General features: G+C 41.7%; 1 pseudogene; it reads right to left on the minus strand.

Moving 5' to 3' along the window:
• Nucleotides 1-2,781: 2,781 nt before the first annotated feature.
• Nucleotides 2,782-3,153, minus strand: LOC101584356 (annotated as a pseudogene).
• Between the last annotated feature and the right edge of the window lie 17,850 nt (nt 3,154-21,003).

Raw genomic sequence — 21,003 nt, forward strand, 5'->3', positions numbered from 1 at the left:
GCAAGACTTCACCCTTTGCAGCCTCAAAATTGCAAGATAAACACTTTGCTTTGATAAGAAAGCCCCAGAGCACCATATTTCAGAATGGTGGCAGCCACACCAAGTTCCAGAACCTCAGCAGCACAAAAATGTGTTCCTGGGAATTGGATTCAGAATATTCAGTGATCCAGTACCTCTACCCCTACAGTTAAGAGAAGAGAGAAGCCTGGCTGCTGCTCCACCTGGCAGCAGACCTGGGTATCACCTACATGGCACTGGCTTTAGGTGTATGCAGAATGGAAGAGTTGTGAGTTCAGAAAGGTTTCCACCCAAATTTCAGAAGGCCTGGGAGGCCAGCCAATATACCCCTGAGAGGGCAGTGTGAAGCTGTGGGGAGGAAAGGTGAATTGGAGAGGCCAGAAATGTAGACCATCAGAGGAAAACTTCAAGGAGGGACCAGAGAGGACCCAAGAGAGAAGTCATGGGATCTACCACCACCACCACCAAAAGTGCTTTAGGGATGGAGCCACCCTACAGCTTTGGAGTTCATGTCTTACCATAGATTGCCTTGGATGCTGCATATGGAACTACAGGACCTACTGTTTGCCCTGCTAGATTCTGGAGTTGCTTTGGTCCCATTCCTTTGCATCTTCCTGTCTTTAACTTTTAGAATAGAAATATATATCTTTTGCCATTGGATATTGGAAGTGTTTGACTTGCTTTTCATTTGTACAGGGGCTGACAGATAAGAGTTTGCCTTAAATCTCAGGTGAGACTTGGGACTTAGACTTTTCAGCAATGATGAAATTTTAGGATTTGAGCAACTGTTAGAGATGGACAAAATACTTTTTGTGTAAATGAATGTACATGAGTATTTGTGGGACAAAGGGGTGTGATGGTATGGTCTGTGTCTAGATGTCCCCCAAAGCTTCACGCACTTTTTTTTTTTTCAGAACTGGGAATTGAACTCAGGCCCTTGCGCTTGCCAGGGAAGCACTTATTCCACTGAGCCATGTCCCCAGCCCCACACGCACTTTTAGATGGGGCTTTTTAAAAGGTTACTGAATCCAGAGTTTGTGATTGATTCATGTTTCAATGCTGGGTTTAAAGGTGCTTGGATTAAGGGTGATGAGATTAATGGTGGGTAATTCCAGGTTCAGTCCACTAACTGCATTGACAGCTCTCTAATCCCTGTAGACTAGATGTAATATAAGTGACAGAAAGAGGCTTGTCTTTTCCTTTCCTTGCTGCTTTTGCTGTATTCTACTACCACTGTTGTCCCTCTGCCATTGTCTTAGTTACTTTTCTCTCATTGCTGAGACAAACTACATGACACTTGGAATTCAGGAAGGAAAGGTTTATTTAGTTCATAGTTTGTGGAGGTTTCAGACCATACTCAGCTGGCTCAATGACAGAGTGGCATATGGGAGAGGACAGCTGTTCATGGCATTGGAAAACAGCAAAATCAGCAAGAGCAAAACGTGAGGAGCAGGAGCAGAGAGCAAGCCTCACTCCCTTCCTTATGTTGTATGCAGGCTACCCGCCTCAGGGCAGGCGTAGCACTTACACCCATAGTCCCAGCATTAGATCATGAATCAGTCATTAACTCTAGAGGCTTGTTCCATGATTGCATGAGGCTTTGCAGGGAACATCTAGACACAAAACAGCCATGCCACCCTGCCTTCAAGCTAGGCCAATTATAGCCTGAAACCTCTACAAACTTTGCATCCCTTAACCTTGGGTAACAGATATTTTGTCTGAGCAATAAAAAAAAAAGCTACTAACAGTATTATTCAGTTTGGGAGGATATGTAGGTGGTAGCTTGCAGGTCACTGTAACAATTTGGATTTTCTGCTCAATAACATAGACACAAAGTAGAGGGTTGTGAGCAGAAAGGTGGCATGATTTACTTGCACTTTTGCACATTTACCAGTTAATGTTTGCCTGTTTCCTAAGTGGTTCCAACAATTTGCAATGTTTGATATTCAGCAAAATGTTTGATAGTTCTGATTATTCCAAAACTTTGGCACTCTGGATTTCAGTTGTTTTCATTTTAACCATTTCTCTCTCTCTCTCTCTCTCTCTCTCTCTCTCTCTCTCTCTCTCTCTCTCTGTAGAACAAGAACAGGTCATTCCTTTATTGACATGCATAAAATATATCACATTTTCTGTTCTGCTGATGCTATCATTTCAATTTCTCAAAGGTAGCTGAATCCAGAGTTTGTGATTGATTTATGGTTCAATGCTGGGATTAAAGGTGCTTGGATTAAGAGTGATGAGATTAAGGGTGGGTGATTCTCCAGCCACATCAGTTATGAGCATAAAGTATATCATGTAACCTCAAATCTCTAACAGTGGAAGGCTTAACAAGAATGGATGCTGCTAGAATAATGCTGCTTCCTTGCCGAGATAACTGAGCTTCCGTCTCCCCCATACCCCCCCCCCCGCCCAGGTGGCTTCTTCAACCCTTAGAGCTGTGAGGAATGGTTTAGTCTCATAACCAAGTTAGAGTGAAGACATTGGCCACATAATACACATGCTCCATTTTTTAAAAAAAATTCTAAATTTTGGGCAACTGTTCTCTTATAACTACAGTCTCTAAAAGCAGTTATTGTCCAAATCTGGAAGAACATAAATCTTCTCAGATGACCATGTGAATGAGTGGAGGGAGGTAAACAAAAAATAAAATTAAAAAAAGATGAGGTCTGATAGGGGAGCAGCAAAATAAGAAAATCAAAAAAGGAACAGTAATTTAAAGTTTATTCCAGCTATAAGGCAGGTTGTTCTGATTTTAAGGTAGCATCACATGGCGTACTTCTGAGTCCATTCTCGAGATATTCTGTTGTACTTGTCTCTGTCTGTTTTATAGATCTGTGCCATCTCTGGCACTAGGGGGTCATCTGGGTTTGGATCACATAGCAGTGAACAAATGGATAAAAGAACTTTAGAAATAGTTAAAGCAGGAGACCACTGTGATCTTAGAATATCGAGACAAATGCTGCCATTACTGTTAATATTTGGATGATAAATTCTTGTTGCAAATGCAACCTTAGGTGGTTTGAAGGGGTAGTCTGTAGGAAAATGAATTGTCAAAAAGAATACACCGCCTCGGTATGGGCTGTCATTAGGTCCCATAATCGTGGCTTGCCAATGGAACATATCATCCCCAACTGGGCCTGCAGAACCTTGTGCTGGAGGGTCCGGGGCCAAATCACTAAGTTCCTTATTAATCTGCTTCAGTGCCTTGGTCCGTGCTGTCCCGGCCCTCGGTGTGTGCTCAGCCCCGCCGCGTCTGGATGGTCCTCAGCTCTCAGCGCTCAGACACTGCCCTCTTCACCGTGCGAATGCGTCTGCCAATGCCGTGGCACGAGGGAGCACAGCTCAGCGGCCCAGTCCCCCAGCCGGCTCAGCCTGTGCACCGACGCCTACCACTTGGAACAGCACCAATTTTAACCATTCTAATGACTTTTAATTATGGCTTCAATTTACAATTCCCCAATTCTTAATGTAATTGGTCATTTTTTCACACATTTAAGAAATCCTCACTAAGTTTTTTAATTGGGAGTGGGGCTGCCTGTCTTCTCTTCAGTGAATTTACTGGATATTGATCCTTTGTTGCTTATATATGTAGCAAATACCTATCTTGCACTGTGTTGTATATTTCATTCCATGTTATCGTTTCATGCAGAGATTTTAATTTTAGTGTTTAAAAATGTATTGATATTTTCCCCTAGTTGCTTTTCATATCTCAAATAAGACAGACTTCATTTCTGTGAAAATATCTCCTGTCTGCCTCCTAGAAGATTTTTGTTTGCCTTTCAAATTATATCTTTAATGTGCCCCTAGCTGATTTGCATGAATGGGAAAAGGAAGAAGTCTCAGTTCTCTATCTCCCTCCATCTCTATCTCCATCTTCATCTCTTGGTATTTGTTTGTTTCTTCTAGCTGTTTATTGTGAAGTTTATGCTTTCCACGTGGATACAGTGTACAATCTCAAGCACACATCCAGTGTTTGTATATGTGGATATCTGTTTCCGCATTCTTGGATTCTTCAGTATGTTCCATTGTCCATTTTTCTCTGTTTTCATGCCTGTGCAGTTACTGTACTCCACACTGGCCTTGATATCTCACACAAGCCCAACACCTTTATGTTCAAAAGTGCCTTGGCACCAGTTATGGCTCTGGCTAAATGGGCAGAGACTCCATGCCCCCATCAGGTTTGGAGTCAGGTCTTCTCTTTCTGGCCAGAGTTTCTGACCAACTTCAGTGTCTTTATTTTTCACTAAAGAAGCTATCTATCCCTCTGCCATCAGTCACAACTTTAATCTCACCCATAGGCAATGACTCAGGCTACCAGAGTTCACAGTTATGGCACCACCACTTCCTGACACAATCACCTTCCCTGAGGATCTCTCTGCCTCTACTTGATGCAGAGCAAGCAAAAGGAGGGTTGGGGTGAGCCTGAGCTCTCACTTGGACCATGGGAGCACCATGCTGGCCGCTGAAACCAAGCGTGGTGAAGCACACCTGTAATCCAGCACTGGGGAGGCTGAAACAAGAGGATCACTGTGAGTCCAAGCTGAGCAGTGAGACCCTGTAACAAACAAACAAACAAATAAACAAATAGATTCTCCCACCAACAACTTGGTTCTGTCTACCCTCTCTTCCCCTTTTGTTACTTAATCCAGATGTTCTCTGCTGTTGTCACCTCTACCAAACTCGGAGTTTGGCTTCTGCCAGAGGCAAGCTATCGTGGTCATTCTTGTGGCATTGCTGTTTCCTAGCTCAGATCAAAGTTGGCATCCTTAATATTGTCTGAGACTTTCATGGCTAGTACTATATGACACTCAGTGTGGGGCAAACCCCCACAGTTACTCTGTGTGGAGTGTGGAGAAGCAGAGAGGGGTTGAGAGTACAGCCCTGGGAAAACCCACAGGTAAACATGAGGACCTAGGACCCTGACGGTAGCAGAACACTCCAGGCCTGAGACACACAGTGGGTGACAGGGCTTGAGAATGAGGAGCTCTATGGTGCTGGTCCCCACCCAGGATATATGTTCAACGATCCCTGGAGGTCCTGGTGGGGCTAGGCTCTCTGTTGGAAATGGCACTGATTTTACAGCTCTATGCAAGAAGGGCAGAGGTGTGTGAGATGGACCTGGGCCAGGGGGACAAAGAGGCAATCCTTTATGAGACCCCATCCTCCTGGAGGGAAAAGGAAGAAATAAGCAGGAGACCTACCCCAGCCTCTGGGGTCAGGATAGACAGACGATGACCTGGTTACCAACCATTAGGTAGCTCTTGCAGTTGGTCCCATTCCACTGCCATCTGATGGTTGTCCCACCAGAGCTGTGATGCCTGGGGGCTGAGGTCTGGGTCAACTCTCCAGGCTTGACCTATAGTCCTGGTTTCACCTTTTGCTCTCCCCAGGAGTGACTGTCAGCTTGGAGGAATGAGGGCCCCCGGCTCCAAGTTTAGCACTTATAAGTATGGCTCCTGTTACATAGGAAGGGAGTGGTGGGCATTTGCTGGTGTGCCAATCACTGAGCCTGTCTGTGGGCAGTCTATTCATCTATAAAGTAATAAAATAAATAGAAAAAAAATGTCTTGGCAACATTCAGTCCTTCTTGCTTCCATATAAATTTCAGGATCAGCTTGTTAAATTTAACAGAAGTTGACATTTGCTTACTTTTATACTTATTTCATAGATTATCTGAGGGAAAATTGTCATCTTTATCATCCTGAGTCATCCAATTTGGAAACTGAGTATCTCTCCCTTTTTTCTCCCTTTTTAAATTCATTGTTTAAATATCAGCTATGTTTTATGTTCTTTGACAAAGTCTTAAATATCTTTTATTAGATTTATTTCTAGACACATAATCTATGCCATTGTAAATTGTATCTTTCAAACATTTGTGTTCTGTTTATTACTAGTATTAGGCAAGTAGATATTAATAGAGGTGGGAAAAGGGGTGTGGTTACACATTAATGAGGGACAAAGGGGCAGGTCCAAAAGAGCATGCTTTGACAGTCATGGTTAAGAAAAAAAGACTTCCATTTATTTATTTACTTATTTATTTATTTATTTATTTAATAAAGCAAGATGTTTTCTGTTTCTACTGTGTTTATTTATTTATTTATTGATTGATTGATTGATTTTTGGCAGAACCAGGGATTGAACTCAGGCCCTTGTGCTTGCCAGGCAAGCGCTTATTCTACTAAGCCATCTCCCAGGACCCATAAGACTTTCATTTATAATCTTAGTCCCTGACCTAAAGCAATCCCCCAGTATACAAGGACAGATGAAGCACGGCCACCTGTGTATTGACTGAATCCTTTCATCAAGGGATAAAGAACCAAGGGCCAAGGAAGTGAAGGGCCTGCTTTCCTGGTTATGCCTTTTTATCCTGGTGATGACTTGGATCATTGATCCACTGAGTGATAAAATTAGATTACTTGGGAGGGCTGGCCAAATAACTCAGTGGATTAAAGTGCCCGCAAGCAGGCACAGGGGCCGACGGTTCCATACCCCAGGTCTGCCATACCAACCCTGCCCCCAGGGCATGCTGAGACAGCAATTGAGACTGGGCATGGTGGCGCACACCTGTAATCCCAGCTTTTGGGAGGGTGTAAACAGGTGGATCACTATGAGTCCAATGTAGTAGTGAGACCTGAACACCCTGTAGACCCTTCTGTAAAATAAAAAATAAAACCCATTAGATTCCTTGGACTCCCATTCTGTTAAGCTAAGACTATTGGGACTCAGTTTTTCTTATGTTGACAATGTGCTGCAACAGTTCATAGGCTTGGAGTTGTTCTGATGTATGTGAGGCTTTATGCATCAAGTAAGATAATATACCGTTAATATGATATTTCAAGCTGTTGTATTCATGAGGGTCATCCTTGTTTTCTTTCTACTGTGCTGCCTACTAGTATTTATTCTTAAGTTTTTGTGTTTTTCTCGTCCCTTCTCCCACTTTTGGGAATAACACTACATTTGGTCAGCAAATGGCATACTGCTAATAGCTTTGCTAACTTTTCTGTAATAATCATGCTTTGAATGTGCTTTTGCTTCTGTATTAACTCTTGATTGAGTCTGGCTTATGTGCCAAGGGACCCAAAGACTGCTTTTGGTATATGTTAGACAGTTTACATCAAATTATGCATTGGGAAATGAGTCAGGTCCCTGTCCCTAGAGATATTTAACAGGAATCAAACAAGTACATCATTTGGGAGAGTCACTCTGAGTTGTCCATGAGTTACAAAAAAGAGCACCAAATGTCACTATTAGAGACAGATGGACCACATAAATCTGACTCGAGCAAGGCACATCACACTCAATCCTTAGGCAGTAGTAGAAAAAAGGGTGACTCTTCACTCCTGTTTATTTTCTTCCTCATAGATGATCATTTTTAGTAGATTTTTATTAGACAACCTCCAATAAATCACATGACTATACTCTAGTTGCATCCATCTATACTTTGGAAAATAAATCTCACAACTCCTTCCCTACGAATGTTTGATGGAATATAAGCTAGCACATCATTTGGTGAGAGACACTGCTTTATTTACTTTTTTTCTTGTTGCTAAGGCTAAATATCTAACACTCAAAGTTAAAGGGGGAAAATTTGACCTAGCTCAGAGTTTGTGAAGGTTTCAGTCCATAATTGGCTCTCTCCAAGGCAAGGTGGTGTGGCAAAGGGGCAACAACTCATGGTGGCAGAAGACAGCAAAAGCAACAAGAAAGAAAAGAGGAGAGAGAGAGAGAGAGAGAGAGAGAGAGAGAGAGAGAGAGAGAGAGAGGCCTCTTTTGCTCTTTTATCTAGATATTTAGGCTACTAGGAATAGGATGGTACCAATCTAATCAGTGGACTACCCAGAAATTGTCCACCTTTAATCCCAACATTCCACCATGAATCAATCACACATGCTAGATTCAGCCACCTCAAAAAAACTATAATCCAATGAGGCTTTGGGGGGACACCTAGACACAAACCACAACAGCTACCCTGAGTAATGTATTGGTTACAAGGAGAACACAAAGATCAATAGCAGAGGTTGACCAATCTCCCAGATTCAAGACTCAGGTAAGATACATTCCACCCAATCCTAGGCTGTAGGTGAAAAAAAAATGGGGACACCTTTGATAGGTTCTGGCCCTAGTATGAATTGCTGAATTATTATGGTGGTCATCTAATATAGCTGAAGCCCTTAAACCAACAGCTTATCTTCCCAGAAACCACTCCCCTCTCTTCTCCAACCCAACCCAGTGTGCAGTTTCCTTTTCCCACTGCCACAGGAAAGACCCCAATCAGCTCCTCAGACATTTCTAAACATCCCCCTCAAACTCCACCCCAACAAGAGTCCATAAAAGCCTCAGCTTTCTTTGTCTCAGGCCAGAGGATCTATGTGTCTCATCTGCCCTTGATCATCTCCATGTCTTTGGAGTTAATAAAAGCTTCTTTTATCTTTCCTATTGCTTTACTTCACTGCTGAAAAACCTACCAACCTTTAACTCCTATTACCAGTTTATTGCCTTTTGCTCAGAAAAAGGAATGGCTTTTCTGAGCTAATGTGTTTTCTCCTTGCAGATGTGCAATTCCCAGTAGGTTCCCTTTGATTCACTTCTCAGATACAACCTATGCAACTGGGATAGATTTGATCCCCAGATGCTTAAAAGATTTATAATATTATATTCCATTTAGATTTTCTTTGACTTAGATAATCCTGACCTATCTCTCCAGTGTAAATTAGATCCAGGTGTGATGGCACTCCTAAATAAAACTGATCCCCCTTGTTTAGGTGACTTTCCATCTCTTAGTCCATTTCCTAGGACAGGATGGGACAGCCCTACTGCTCAGAACTCAGACAAAAGGGCCAGGGAGATAGTTCAGCATCTCCCTGCACCTGCCTGGCAAGTGCAAGGTCCTGAGTTTGATCTCTGGTAACGGGAGAGAAATAGGTTTATAACTTAGATAAAAAGGGCCAGCTTGTCCTTACTCAAGATCCCTGATAAATAAATGCTACAGCCAGGATAGCATGTATGTTCTTTCTTCATAAGCTACTGTGTGAATTCAAATCAATCAGAGCTTAACAACATTTTTCCATTCTAGGTCTTAATGCAGATTCGGGATAGTTTTTCAGGTGACTGAAAAATATAGAATCTTTCCAACACATTGTTCATAGTTATAAACTGTCTAGGAAGGATGTCAATGTTATTTTGGGATAGACTCTGACAGATTCAGAAAGATCCTGAGTAACTCCAGGACCCAGGTATTATGCTCATGGAACACATGTCATAGACAAGCAATATCCTATAGGATTTCAGGCTGTCCCTAGGTGTCCTAATTGGGATTATAATGACTCTCATAACATATAAAAATGTAGACATTTTATAATCTGCACTGTATAAGGGCTAAAAGCCAGTAAAGTCAAACAAATAAATCACTCTAAGCTAGCCTCGGTTGATCAAGAACCAAATGAAACCCAACAGCATGTCTTTTTTTTCCCGTAATCTTATTGAGAAATAAATAGCAATGAGACAGTTTCAAATCAAATTGGTAAGACAGTTCCAATAATTAGCACATTGCATACTGCCTTCCTAGTGGTTATTTGCTGTACAAGATGCAGACATGATATCCTATTTACAAACATTATTAGAACAAATTCCTCTATTCCTTGAATTAAGAGAATGTAGCTATATATCTATCCTAACCATTTTGAATACGCAGATACATAATGGTCATTCATCTGTATCCCCTTTTTTTGTTTAGTTCCATCATTTAAATATTATAGGTGTGTGAACTCAGCAAAATATTCCAAAATAGTCCAGTAGTCCATAATAGTATTGGGTCTTCCGCGTGACTGGCAATGTCAGAAGTTTTTGACCTGAGTCCCCTACAGCTCAACGTGACAACATGGCTTTATTTCTTGTATTGCATTTTTATACTTTTCTGCTGGATGTTTTAAGACCAAAATAAAGCAAGACCTATGCAACAAGAATTGTAGCTTTTGGACCTGATAAGGTCAGTCAAATCCCCTCAGAATTTATCCTGAGACCCTCTACCTCAGATTGTAGATCCTTTGTCAGTGTCAGCCATGTGGATGAGTCACGGCCATTGCTTGGCCACTTTGCTCTCTGTGAAAGCCTGAGAAAATGTTCTCTCTCCATGTGACCAACAGCACATCTTGAATGATTTAAGGAGCTCATGTGGCCTGGGTCTGCCATGCCAGTTCTGCCCCGGGACATACTGAGACAGCAATTGAGACTGGGTGTAGTGGAGCACGCCTGTAATCCCAGCTCTTGGGAGGCTGTAAACAGGCAGATCACTATAAGTCTGATCTAGGGGCCTGGCCTTAGCTCAGTTGTTTAAGTGGCTGCTTCCACAAAGCTGTCAGCCTCAGGTTGCTGTAGTTCGATCCCCACAACACTAGAGCCAACCAAACCACCCCTGAGGGCATTCGGAGAAAAAAAAAAAAAAAAAGAGTTCATGTGAAAACATACCATGATTGATCTTCACTGAGGGCAGAGTCCTCCTTAGAAACAAACTTCTTACCCAGTCAGCTCCAAATATTGGGAGGAAAATCACACACACACACACACACACACACACACACACATGTTTGGGACCTAGAACTCCCATTAACTACTTACTAAATGCTGCTAATTCTCTTTTTGTTATAAACAAGATACAGGAGGAACAAAGAGCAAGAAAAGAGGCTAAGATTAAATGAAAACAAGAAGACAAAGTGTGGAGGACCACCATGATGGGTCCCTCTGAAAGAAGACCATTTGTTTCCATTTTGGCTCTTGCTCTGCTTCTGTGTATGGATAGGTACAGAGCTGGCAAAGAAAATGTTCTATCCCCTCAACTGGCTTTAAGCAATGCAGATAGGTCTAGAGAGGCAGTGATGTGTAGCCTTTGAAGCAATGCAACAGGTCAGTGATGTGCCACTTACAGCTCCCTATTACTGAGTAAACTAGGCTGAGAGAACCCATACTGTTGCCTGGGATTGAGCCTGGAGCAAGAGGCCATGATGTCCCAGGTCAGGAAGACCACACATCAAAGCTGAGACAACAGACCAAAATCAAAAGATACTTCCTCAGTCTGTGTTATGCAGATTCCTTTAAACTTAGAGGCTACCTGTTAACAGGAATCTAGCACTATTTCTGCATATTTCTGTCTACATATCACAGAGGGGTCATTGTGTCTCCTGTGAAGGTTAATGTAATGTGATGAGTTAATGTAAAACTAAATATAAAAAATTACTTGGCTCAACTTTCTGTGACCCTTGTAAGACTGCAAGGAGGCTTGGTGTACCATTGATAAATCATCAATAGACTGACAGTTCCCAGAAAACAATGCTCCCAGAAAAAATGTACGTTGAGTAATGGTCACCTTGTCCCTAAAGGTACTGTTATATGTTAAATGACAAATTTGTTTGCCAAACAGGATGCAGTTTCTACCTTTAAAACCTCTATACTTCTAAGGCTCCTGACCATTTGTCCTCTTATGCATGAGTATGGTCAAGCAGTCCCAGGCCCAGTAACAAAAGGTTCATATTTAAATTTTATTTGGACTCAGGTCTGGTTTCTATGTTGAGAACCCATAACATCTCCCACCTAGGCCAGCTCACAGCACTGACTCACTTCCCACCATTCTTGCAATGACTCTACGCTGACTCTACCTGGAGCTACTCCCCTCTTCACAAATTAATAAAATCCACATTAAGCCCCAGGTGTTGGCCTTTGCTCCACTTAGCCATAATTCCAACTGGACTTAGGACCCTTTGGCTCCTTTCAACAGTAGATGTCTTCATCACTTTATTCTTGCCATGGGTTACACTGGAAGTAGGAGGTTGGAAATTACTAGAATTGTAATAACTCTTCCCCCTAGGATTGCAATCATAAACTCCTCCGGACCTTGATGAGGCCCAGACCAGGCTCCCTATACAAAATACATGTGTAGCTTCTTGCTGAATTACAGAGCATCCAAATGTTACCTGATGGCTCCTTCACCAAGGATGTTAGCTAGGAAGTGTCATGTCTGCCAGCAAACAAACTTCTAGAAAAGAGATTGCCCTAAACTAAGTCAACCTTCTAAGTCACCTTGCCCTAAATGTGGTAAAATAGGAAACTGTGGGGTTTCCTGTGCTGCAGACTAAAGAAATCCCAGTCCAAATGTTGCCCATGGAATGGGGAGACCCCGGGCTCCTACTGGTCCCCAGCTCGACCACTATCATTAGTGGGATGGAGCCTTGGGTAACATTTGACATTGCAGGTAAATCCCTATGCTTGCTCCTTCATGGTAAGACTCCTTATTGTGTCCCTACCTCCTACTCCAAACAACTGGCTTCCAATACTTGTTGGATTGTGGACATCAATAGGACTCTAGTGGCCAAATCCTTATTTTTTTTCTGTGTTGCTAATAGAATAATTTTCTCTTTATCCATGCTCTTTTGGTAATGTCTGAATATTCTGTTCCTTTGCTGTGCCAACACTTTTTTTTTTTTTTTTTTGCATTTAGTACAGGGCCTCACTACACAGATCAGACTCATAGTGATTTTCCTGTTTTCAGCCTCCTAAGCACTGGGATTACAAGTGCACACCACCACACCCAGTCTCAATTGCTGTATCAAATGTGCCCCAGGGGTGGGGCCAGCACAGCAGTGCGGGGAACAAACCCCAGTCCCTGCATCTGCCTAAGCAAGCGCTTTAATCTGCTCAGCTATCTGGCCAGCCCTTGTGCCAACATTTATCAACAAAGATGAAGTCTCAAATTATTTTAGCTCACCTGATATCCTTGTAGTTATCACAATGTTTCCCTCCCCCAGAAATGCTGACAGTGACTTTATCCTTACTGACCTATATTAAACCCCAGGTGTAGACCAGTGACATACTTGGAAGGGTTATTACTTCTACCCCTGTAGTGATTAAGCTAAAATATTCTCATTCCTTCCCACATTGTAAATAGCATTTTCTTTGGCCTTAAGCCTGAGCTACAATCTTTAATAAGTAAGTTCCCTCACTACGAGGTCCTACTGCTTTATCAGTCAACTTGTAATAAATACTTTCATGTTAGCTGTCAAGAAGCCCAGTGGTGGGCTGGCCAGATAGCTCAGCAGATGAAAGCACCTACTTAGGCAGATGCAGGGACCGGGGTCCAATCCCCACAGTGCGGTGCGAGCCTCGCCCCTGGGTCGCAATGAGATGGTGATTGAGACTGGGTGTGGTGGTGGATGCCTGTAATCCCAGCATGTGGGAGGCTGAAAACAGGAGGATCACTGAGTGCAATCTGTGTGGTGAGACCCTGTAGATCCTGTACTAAATACAAAAAAAAAAAAAATCCCAGTGGTGATTACCATTTAGTAAGTGATCTTCATACTGCAAACAAAACAGTTAGTGACCTACAACTCCTACACTCTGCTTGTCAAGATCCCCTCAAATACTTAATGGTTTACAGTCTTAGGTCTTAAAGATGTGTTGTTTTGCATTCCATTAATATCTGAGTCCCAGTTCCTTTCAGTGGACTGATAAACTGGTTTGGAGCAAACAACTTTCTAGATAGACCTCCCCCAAGTATTTAGGGAGAGTCCTCATAGCTTTGGACATTGTGTCCTACAATATATAAATGATGTTTTTCTTAACCTGCTTCCCTTCTCTAACACAGGCCTGAGATCATTTGACTCAGACTTTAACTTTTCTGGCTGACAGGGGCCAGTGAGTCTCAGATTCCAAAGCCCAATTACTAGTTCAAAGAATGCACTACTTAGGGCTTGTTTGGATGTCCAGTGCATTGAGCTTTCTTCAGCAGGGCATGCACAGGCCATCAAAGCCCTTCTGGCCCCTAACATCAGAAGACAACATCCTGGTTCTAAGGATTAACAGGCTATGAATCCCCAGGTAGAGTCTAAAGGCTGAGCCCTTTGTACTATTCCATAAAAGGAAAAGATTGGGGCTGGCTACATAGCTCAGGGGACTAAAGTGCCTGCTTAGGTAAGCTCAGGGACCTCAGTTCAATCCCCAGCACCACATCTGTGCGAGGGTAGGCTGAGCTGGCCAGCATCTGAGCATAGTGGTATATGCCTGTAATCCCAGCACTGGGGAGGCAAAAAAACAGGAGGATCACAATGAGTCCAAGCTGCATAGTGCAACCAAATACATTAAAATAATAATAATAATAATAAGTAAAAATAAAAGAAAAAATTATCAAATGCCCCTAGTAGGAACAAGAGCAAGCCTATGATAGATTAAAATCCTCTTACCTCAAGATCCTGCCTTTAGACTACCACATCTGACATCTTTCCAGTTATAGGTAGCCAAACATGGAGGTGTGGTTTTGGGGGTCCTTACCAGGGTTTAGGGCCTGTTCAAAGTCCAATAAGATGTTTACCAAGGTGGCTGGACACAGTGACCCACAACTGGCCAGGATATCAGGGCAATAGCTGCTTCTGTTCTTTTAGTAGAGGAATCCTTAGGTTCTTCTCCCTCAGTCTACACTCCTGTCAAGTGACTTCTGTGTTAGTTTACAGGACCACATTGGTTTTCACCCTTTATATTACCAAGCCCTAATTACTTGCTAATCTTTCTTATTTATTTTAATGAGACAAAAAGATAAAATAACAATGAAATCTTTTCAAAATAGGTTAGTAGGACAGTTACAATAATTAATACATTGCATATTGGTGTCTTCGTATTAGTTATTCAGAGGACAAGATGCAGACATGTTATCTTGTCTACACAATATCAGTACAAACCTGTCTTCTCAACAGACTAAGAGAAAGTAGCTGTATATCTATCCTAACTATTATAGATATAGATATAGGCTCAAGTCAACAACTTCGGACAACTGCCAGTTGTGCTGATTACTTGCTAATCTTGAAGTAACTTCATAGATAGTCTTCACTCTGTCCTCCACTCTTGAGTTCAGTTTATGTAATCAGGAGGGAAATAACACTAAGGTTGCCAAATACAGTTAATCTGGTTTGTGCTATCCAACCAGACACATAAGATAACTTACACCTTGATAACTAGATGTAATCTTGTTGTAGGCAACTGAGTTAAATAGAAATATTATAGGCATTCAGATAGGGCTAAGCCCTCAAAGGAGCCAAAGGGAAGCTGAGATGCCTTGCAACTGTGGGAGAGACAGTGTCCTCCAGCTTTCCTCAAGAGATAAAACAAATGCATACCTCACCTAAAGATAAACATCAGGAAGTGATATTGTAAATAGGTTTCTGTCACTTGAAAAAGCCAAGGAGAGTAACTAACTCAACCTGCTACACAGGAAAAGCTCCTGTTCTGTATTCATGTCTGCTTGCTACATGACTCACTTCCCTATTTGATCCAGGTTTAATCAATTTTACCTGAGCAATTATGTGTATAATCTTATCACAGACCGCGGTTTTGCCCCATCTCATGCTCACCTTGTGAGTTCCCATTTTACGTACCTTGGACCTGCCTCACACTGTGATTTTGCTCTATAAAAGCTCAGGAAAAGCAGGGTCCTTGGCAATCTACTTACAGCCCCTTCTGTCTCTCACAGATAGAAGCTTTCTTTCCCTCAATGAATACATTCTGCTCTTAACCTCCTATGTTCCTAAAATTAATTATTGGATTTTAGAGAACAGACTGGTCCCAGTTATCTAGCAGGGTGGGAGTCTTTTCCCTTATATCAACCTGATTGACTGACAGTAGCTTCTATGTAAAAATGGTAAAACAAAACTGGAGATATAATTGTTTCTCTTACAGACATTACTGAAGGCCAGCCTTTGCCCACTAGAACATCAGCACAAGAGGCTGACTTGATTTTTTTGACTCATGCTTTAGAATTTAGTAAGAACAAACAAACCACAATATACACTGATTCCAAACATTCTTTTCTAGTGCTACTTGTGCATGCTGCTATTTGGAAAGAAAGAGGTCACTTCCAATGCCAAGAATATTCTCATAAAATACAAACCTCAAATATTAGGCTTTTTAGAAGTTGTCCATCTGCCAGCTGAAATAGCTTTGGTTCACTGTAAAGACCATCATTCAGGAGCCCATGAAGAGGCACTAGGAAAGCAAAGAGCTGATGCAGCAGCTAAGCAAGCAGCTCCATCTCCCAAGCCTACATTGCCTCTAAGTCCCACAGTAGGATCTAATCTTTTATCTCCTATTCATATTCTAGGGGGTCACCTGGGCCCTGGCCCATTACTATACTTAGGAGCCAGATAGGAACTTCAAATCGAGAAATCTCCCCAATCTCCCTCAATCAAGGCAATGGAAAACTATTATGGAATTGCACAACTGACTACACCAGGTGTACAAATAAGTCTTCAGTGGCAAAGAGCTTTATCAAACTATTGACCAGATCTCACAAGCCTGCACTTTAATTACTCTCAATAATCCCCAAGGACCTAAGCCCCCTCTTGTGATTGCTACAGCTACAGACATGGACTAAACCCAGATAAGGATTGGCAAACTGATTATGTCCAGCTACCTTCTTTCCAGGAGTTTAAATACCTACTAGTTTTTAATCTATGCCTTACAGCCTTTCCAACTAGGTTTTGAAGGGCTACCTATGTATCTAAAGCACTTCTCCAGAAGATTATCCACAGATTTGAACTTCATAAGTTCCTTCAAAGTAACAGTGTTTCACCCTTCATTTCCCACTGACACTGTACCTAAAGTCCTGGGAACTAAACATTGTGTCCATCCTTCCCAGAGGCCTCAGTCCTCACATAAGGTAGAATGGGCCAGCCAAAAGTTCAGTCCTTACATAAAGAAATTATGTCAAAAAACCCACTTTTCATGGAGGGTAATTCTACCAAAAGCACTATTAAGATCTCACAGAAGCTGGGCCTTAGACCATTTGAAGTGCTACATGGTTCACCTTTCTTATATACTGACTCCTGGTAGACCCTCAATCCCTAGGCCATTATAAGTATCTATATTTTCCAATAGAAAACATGAGATTATGGATTATTATCACAAGAATCCCAAAAGCCTCAAAGTTCTGTCAACCAGAAACATTATTCCTCATTAAAATCTATATGGAGGGCCACAAGGTCAAAAATGATCTCTTTGGAAAGGCCCTCTCTATACTTCTGTCTTCTCCAACAGCCATCAAAGTTCCAGGAATTTCCAATTAGATCCATCATTCCTATGACAAACTTGAGAAAGGAAAAGCTTCTCCAGAACACCACCATCCTGAGAAAGAGAATCATTGGAAGGCTTAAAACACCTGTTCAGCCATATTTCAGCTAAGTACAGACCTCGCCCTCCCTGCCCTGCCCACCACCAGAGGGCTACAGGCAACTTAAGCATTTTTCTCCAGATTACAACTTTTGTGACTATTGCCCTTCTGCTCATTTGTGCTTCTAGGAGATACAAGCTCTTACCTGGCAGGGCTTATGTAAGAACACTTACAAAACTGGTTGTAGGACTGGCCAGATAGCTCAGCAGATTAAAGTGCCTGCTTAGGCAGATGCAAGGACCAGGGTTTGATCTCTGGCATGCCATGGTGGCCCCATCCCCAGGGCACACTGAGCTGGCGACTGAGACTGGACGTGGTGGTGCACGCCTGTAACCCCAGCACCTTTGAGGCTGAAAACAGGAGGATCAATAGGAGTCCAATCTGCATGGTGAGACCCTGTAGATTCTGTACATAATCATTAAAAACAAAAACAAAAACAAACAAACAAACAAAAACCTAAAACTGGACAGATCCTAGCCCTGCACAACACTTCAAGAAACCTTGACCCAGAGGACCAATCAAATCAATCAAGATTTATCTCCTGCCCCCAAGAAACTGTGTTAACAAATCTGTTGTCTAAGTTTCTAAGCTTTGCTTTTGCCACGTTCTCCAGACCTCCCCTGCCCATCCAGGGCCAGCACAGCCCACCCTGTGAGTGAGAACTTCCACCATGCCTTGGGCCTGTTCCATATCCAACCAACCCCAGCCCTGAGAGTGTGGGGGAGAGTTTTTGCTCTGTCCCATGCCCACCCGCCAGTCCAAGTCCAGGCCTGTCTCATGAGAGAGGCCTTTCCCTGCATTCTCTGGACCACCCCCGCACTTCCAGACCCAGCACAGCCTGCCAGACCAATCACAGCCCACCCTGTGAGTCAGAATTTCTGCCGTGCTCTTGGGAGTCCTGCAGACCCACCAAAGCACAGCTACAGTGAGTGTATGTGAGAGCTTCTGTGCTATCTTGCTCCCCCTCCTCATACCCCTTCAGACCCAGCTCAGACCTGGCATACAGGCTTAGGGTGAAACCATGCAGCTGAAGTCCCTTCAGTGAGATTAAGGTCAAAACCACACAACTAATCCAGTAACAGAACATCTTACCAGAGGGGTACAGCAGTCCCACCTCCAAGGGCAACAACAATAAGGAGCTGAGCACAGTAGTGAGGCCCAAGCCAGGCACAATTGCATGAACTAGAACTTGGTATATCAGTACCCAAATTTCATTAGGTGATAAGGATATAATTGCAGCAAAGCTCAACACCAAATGTCAGAGGTCAGTGCTATACAAAATGATAAAGACAAGGAGCAAAATACAATCTCAGGCCTCGAGCCCACCCATAACAAGTGAAGAGGACACCAGCTCAGCTGGAATAAATTAATCAATAGTGTCAAAAGTAAATAAATAACAACAGAAAGATATAGAGGAACTCAGAGCAAAATTAATTTCGGAAGAAAAGGAAGAAAACTCTGAATTCATAGCATCTGAACTAAAGAATCAAATGCAGAAACATATGGAAGAAACACAATGTCCATCCAGAACAAATGCAGTGGACACTAGTTTAGCTAAAATATATGAATTAATAGTGTCAGAAGTAAATAAGCAACTGTAAAAGGCTTAAAGGAACTCAAAGCAGAATTAGTATCTGAAATGAAAAAAGAAATCTCTGAATTCATAGCACCTGAACTAAAGACTCAAATACAGAAACATGTGGAGGTAACTCAATCCGTAAAAAACTCTTCAGTAAAAGAAGTAATAACTGCTTCTAAAGAAGACCGATAAAAGTAATACAAGAGATTAAAAAATAACGGATCTCTTGAATGAGCAATACAGGAAAAATAGATCACATGAAGCAGAGTCAAAGAGATGCAGAGGAACTTAAAATCTCAATCACAAGCCTGCAAAACCATTTGAGTGAAAGTGAAAATAGAGTTTCAGATCTTGAAGACGCTGGTGCAGCTAGTGAAAAGGTAAGAAAAGATCTCTTAAAAACAACTAGGATGCAGGATAAAGTAATTCATCACCTGCAACACAATGCAAAGATGAACAATGTGAGACTAATAGGCATCAATGAGAAAGGAGTCAATACAAATGACATTTAAAAAATGTGGGCAGAAATAATAGCAGAAAACATTCCAAATATGAGAAAACAAACTGACATTCAGGTAATTGAAACATACAGAACTCCAAATAACTTGAACCCAATTAAAAACACACTGAGACATATAATAGCCAAGATTCCAGAAATCGAACACAAGAATATCATACTGAAAGCTGCTAGAGAAAAGAAGCAGATCACATTCAAAGGAAAACCCATCACAATTACAGCCAACTTCTCTTCACAAACCATGAAGGCAAGAAGAGCATGCAGTAGAGTACTTCAAGTCCTCTATGAAAACAAATTCCAGCCCAGACTACTATACCCTGCAAAACTCTCTTTCAAATTTGATGGAAAAGTGAAATACTTCCATGACAAAGAACAACTAAAGAATTTCATGATGGCAAAAACAACCCTACAGAGACTACTGAAAGATGTTTTAGAGAGGAACCAAAATGATCAGAACTCCATCAACGAGAACAGAAGAAACCCACTAAATCGGACAAACAAACACAGGAGAAAAAAGAGTCAAAAAACAGCATTCAAATAACATGTCAATCGTAAATCAACATATCTGAATTCTAACCATCAATGTAAATGGACGCAATTCATCAATTAAGAGAAATAGATTGGCACAGTGGATTAGGAAACAAAACCCAACAATATTTTGTATACAAGAAACACATTTAACTCATAAAGACATTCATAGGCTGAAATTCAAAGGATGGAAAACATTACATGTCCCAGCACTTCACAAAAAAGCAGGGGTAGCAATCTTGTTCTCAGACAGTCTCAACTTCAAACCAAGAATGCTCGAACAAAATAAAGGCCACTATATACTAGTTAGGGGAAAAATTCAAGAGGAAGAAATAACACTCATAAATATGTATGCACCAAACACGGGAGCACCCAACTATATAAGACAAACCTTAACAGACATGAAAAATCTAATATCCAATACAACAATCTTAACAGGAGACCTTAACACCCCCTTATTCCAAAAACATAGATCAACCAGACAAAAAATTAGCAAAGAAGTAGCAGAACCGAACCTCAGCTTGGAACAAATGGACTTGGTAGACATATACAGCATGTTCCACCCAACCACAGTGGAATACACATTTTTCTCAGCTGCACATGGGTCATTTTCTAAAATAAACCACATACTAGTGCATAGGTCATGATTAAGTATATGCAAGAAAACAGAAATTATCCCATGCATATTATCTGACCGCAGTGCAATGAAATTGGAAATAAATGACAAAAGAAACCATAAAACCCCTATAAATACATGGAAATTAAACAACACCCTACTCAGCAATCAATGGGATACAGATGAAATTAAACAAAAAATTCAACAATATCTACAATTTAACAAAAATTCATCCACAACTTATCAGAATTTATGAGATGTGATGAAAGCAGTTCTCAGGGGGAAATCCATAGCTGTGAACTCACACATTAGGAAAACAGAACAGGAACAAATAAACACCCTAATGCCGCACCTCCAACACCTAGAAAAGGAAGATCAAACCAAACCCAGAGCCCAAAGATGGGAAGAAATCATAAAGATTAGAGCAGAAATTAATTCAATTGAGATGAAGAAAACAGTTCAAATAATTGACAATCAAAAATCTGGTTCTTTGAAAGATTAAATAAAATCAATAAGCCCCTAGCTAATCTCATCAAAAAGAGGAA

Source organism: Octodon degus, unplaced genomic scaffold (assembly GCF_000260255.1).
Source record: "Octodon degus isolate 3935 unplaced genomic scaffold, OctDeg1.0 scaffold00019, whole genome shotgun sequence".
Lineage (NCBI taxonomy): Eukaryota > Metazoa > Chordata > Mammalia > Rodentia > Octodontidae > Octodon > Octodon degus.